The sequence below is a fragment of the Ovis canadensis genome, chromosome 16 (genome assembly GCF_042477335.2).
Source record: "Ovis canadensis isolate MfBH-ARS-UI-01 breed Bighorn chromosome 16, ARS-UI_OviCan_v2, whole genome shotgun sequence".
Classification (NCBI taxonomy): domain Eukaryota; kingdom Metazoa; phylum Chordata; class Mammalia; order Artiodactyla; family Bovidae; genus Ovis; species Ovis canadensis.
The window spans coordinates 22,670,674-22,674,715 of NC_091260.1; the positions used below are offsets into that span (position 1 = coordinate 22,670,674).

General features: G+C 50.3%; 1 non-coding gene across 1 annotated transcript; it reads left to right on the forward strand.

Annotated features, from left to right (window-relative positions):
- Positions 1-3,693: 3,693 nt before the first annotated feature.
- Positions 3,694-3,800, forward strand: LOC138422052 (U6 spliceosomal RNA). The gene has a single exon (XR_011249723.1). It is a non-coding gene; the product is annotated as a U6 spliceosomal RNA (small nuclear RNA).
- The last annotated feature ends 242 nt before the right edge of the window (positions 3,801-4,042 follow it).

The window sequence follows — 4,042 nt, forward strand, 5'->3', positions numbered from 1 at the left end:
GGATGCAGCTCATCTCATTTATTCATGAGACGTTTCAGCAGAGGAAGGCGTGAAAGGCTGAGCGGTGTCAGGGGCCGGCACTCAGTGCTCACTAGCGGGGGTGGGGGGTGAGGGGGTGGCTGGAGAGATCCGCACCCCTAGAGCCGCGCCCTGGGAACAGCCCTGCCAGCTGCACAGCAGACGAGGCAGGAGACCGTGGACCACTCTCAGTTCTGCTCCTTCAGCCAAGTCACTCTCCCTCACTGAGTTTGCTTCCTTTTGTGTAAATGAGCAGAGGGGGCTAGATGACCTTGTAATTTCCAGGTTCAAGGTGTGAGATGCAGGGGGTGGGCATGGACCGCTTCTTCACTTGGCCTGTGTCTCTGGATGGAGGGAACTGCCCCAGCATGATCCTTTTGGACACTTCTCACTCTCCGACTCACACCGGATCTGTGGAGGCAGGGACTTATCTGGTCGGTAGCTTTGGGGAGAACAAGTGGGCAAACTTGACTCCATCCTTCCTGCCTGGCAGAGGGGGCAGGGGGTCAGCCTCCACCGCCGCCCCAGGAGCAGCTCCCCGCTGTCACGGCTCTGCTTCTATCCCGCGCTGCCTGAGACAGGGTGGGTGCTCCTCCCCGCCCAGGCGCTCCAGGCTATGCTCCTAACGGCACATCCTTCCACCTGCCTCAGTGCGACTTCACGTTGAGGTGGCCCACATGCCAGTATTAGAGGGGGTTCCTCTGTTCTGGGGGTTCTTATGTTAAACAACCTTGGGAGGGAGGTGCTGTTATCCCCACTCTACAGATGAAGAAGCTGAGACTCAGAGCTTAATTAACTTATCCAGATTCTCAATATCAGCTGGGTGATGTCATCTACCTCATGGGGTTGGTATAAGAACGGTATGAGCCATGTGTCAACATGGTTTTTAACGTTGTATCTTTGAAGCCTGGCTGTGTGACATGAAGGAGGGTCATGTGACACAGCCTCTCTGGAGATCAGCCCCCCTCAGCAGTCTGATGGATAAAGGGGGGAACCTGTCTTCAAAGCCACAGCTCCAAGACCCTCCATCTACACTTCAGCCATCTCCTGCTCAGGAGCAGTCAGCTGAACAGAAGCGAGCGGTGGGACCACCAGTTCCCAGGGAAGGCACTTATCTCAGGGGATGCCTGGTGCCCGGAGGAGACGCTGGGGCAGGCGGGCTTGTAGTCTGGCTAAGTTTCCACAGGAGGTGCAGCTCACCTGGGAGCCCCTCCTGAGGGCAACTTCCCCACCTCCCTGCCAGAAAAGAGAAGCTTCCACCTGGTGAAGCTGTCAACTGCAGTTAGAATGAACGGCCTTCAAACGCCAGCAGTCCCTTGCTTAAACCTTACCTCCTCCAGAGGCGTCTTCCACCATCCAGAGCAGCAATTTTCAACCCTGAGAATCCCCCAAGAGGACTTGAAAAAGCAGGGAAGCCTGGGCCCTGTCCCTCCCCAAGGAAATCAGAATTTCTGGGGCTGGCCACAGAGGCCAAGGTTGGGGACTGCTGTTGAGGACAAAGCCCCACCCTTACCACTCCCAGAGCCCACATCCCACTTTGATGTGTTTCAACAAATGCCAAGGCCATCGTGTTTACTGGATTTCTGCTAACTTGTGAGCCCCACCTCAACAAGGAGTGCCTGCTGACCCCCTCTCCAGTGCGTGACACAGTTCTTGATGTTCAGCAGCAACTCAAATAACATTTGGTGAATAAAATAAAATAGTAGTAACTTGGAAATCAGGACTTCCCCCCCCAAAAAAAATCAATAGATTTTTGCATTGAAAATTAAAGACAAGTATATATTGCTTGCATATGTATGTCTCACAGTTTCATAGTTGAAAAACATAAGCAGCTCACACAATTCTTACATAAACCCTATGAGGTAAGTATTGTTGCCCAGCTGTGAGACCTTGGGCAAGCTAATCACAGTGGAGCCTCAATTGCTTCCTCTTTAAAATAGGAATAATAGTGCCTCCCTCAGAAGGCTGTTAAGTAGATTAAATGAGATAACCCTGGTACGTAGCACACTGCCGGGCCCCTGGAGAGGGTTCCAGAAAGCTAGTTATTGTTACTGCTATTGTTCTTATCATTCCCCTCACATTACAACAGGTAACTGAGGCACAAAGAGGTTAAAGACTTGATTAAGATTCACACAGGTTTAGGACTCAAACCAAGGTCCTCTGACTCTCAATCTTGTATTCTTCTATAGGCCCTGTTGAGAATATTCCTTGGAGATGGTGAGCAGCAGGCAACATCAGCCTACTGTTCCAGACGGGAACACAAATGACTGCGAGGTGATTTGCTTGGAAACCATAGGACTAATGGTTCAGCGGCATGGGGTGCGGGGGTGGGTGGGGAGGACACCGGATCAGAAACCAGGGGCTGTCCCTCTGCTCCCCCAGTGGACTTTCACCAGGCCGCAGCTGTCCCCCGTGCTCCATGCCTGCCCATAGCCTGGGCACTGACAAGGCGACCCCCGGGCATCTGCAGCCCCGGGGCCCAGGGAGCCTCCACACAGCAGGCGGCAGTGTCCCTGTGGTCTCCGCCCCGCACCGGAGATGCTAAATCAGTTCTGCACCTCTCCCCCCGGACCACACCCCCCCACACACACCCCCCGAATGCTCTCCAAGGAGCCTTGAAGAAAGATGAGGTCGCCCCGGGAATCCCCTCCCCCGGCCAGGCTGCTGCGTTCATTAAGCACATCCTGAGCCGGGAGGCCCTGGGGACTCCGGATCAGGAGATGATGGTCTCAGGTTCTTCCTCCGGAGCATTCTGCAAAGTGGTAAATAGACGCTAACGAGCCTCTGGCTCCTCCGTGATCTGCCGCGGTGTCTCCACAGGTTTTGTTGCCTGATTCCATTCTTCCAGGAAAGGTGGCTCTGGCCTTCCCCTTAGCTCAGGAACAAAAGGAAACCAGGCAGAGAGCTAACCAGTCAGAAAAAGAGAGGGAAAAAAAAAAAAAGACCCCAAAATCACACCAAAATATTTCCATTAGTTATTTCTGAGTGATTTTTTTTTCTTTTTAGTGCGTAGGTATTGTTTTCCAAAGAGAGGAAGTCCAAAACAGTTTCTTTATGTTTATCCAGGCGTTCATGAAGGTGTCAATTGCCTGAGCTTCCTGCTATCATCTTTGCCTCTGCCTGGAGAATCTAAGCTAGGGGCCGCCCGAGAATCGCAGTACCCGTGGACAGGAGGGCCGTCTTAGTGGCCCAGGCACCCAAGGGCCACTGGCACAAATAAACAGGTAGATGACTGAAACTCAGATGGAACTGTAGTTATAGAACTTATCTTTCAACTCCTCATCTCTCAGGAACTTGCAAAAATAATTCCAAAGCCCTGCGCTAAGCAAAGTTCTAAAAGCTCTCTGGGAAAAAAACATAATGGCACAGAGGAAAGCATAGAGCTTATTAATGAGTCCCAATTTGTCAGACAGGGTATGTGCAGGTTGACATGAAAAGATATTCCAAAAATACTGATTTTTATTTAAAGTTATATCCACATATACATTCTAAAGGGATATAGAGAGCAGAGTTCTCACCCAACCAACAGGTCTGAAAATTCCATCTCATATCTCTCCATGCTATGCCACAGCAGTCTTCGGCAAAGGGGAATCTCCTAGAAACATCTAAACACTCGCTTTGGCAAGAAAAAAGGCAAACCCATAATAAATATGTTGGGAAAAGAAAGATATTTCAGTGCTCGCTTCGGCAGCACATATACTAAAATTGGAACGATACAGAGAAGATTAGCATGGCCCCTGCGCAAGGATGACATGCAAATTCGTGAAGCGTTCCATATTTTTAGCCAGGACATGGAAACAACCTAGATGTCCATCAGCAGATGAATGGATAAGAAAGCTGTGGTACATATACACAATGGAGTATTACTCAGCCGTTAAAAAGAATTCATTTGAATCAGTTCTGATGAGATGGATGAAACTGGAGCCGATTATACAGAGTGAAGTAAGCCAGAAAGAAAAACACCAATACAGTATACTAACACATATATATGGAATTTAGGAAGATGGCAATGACGACCCTGTAT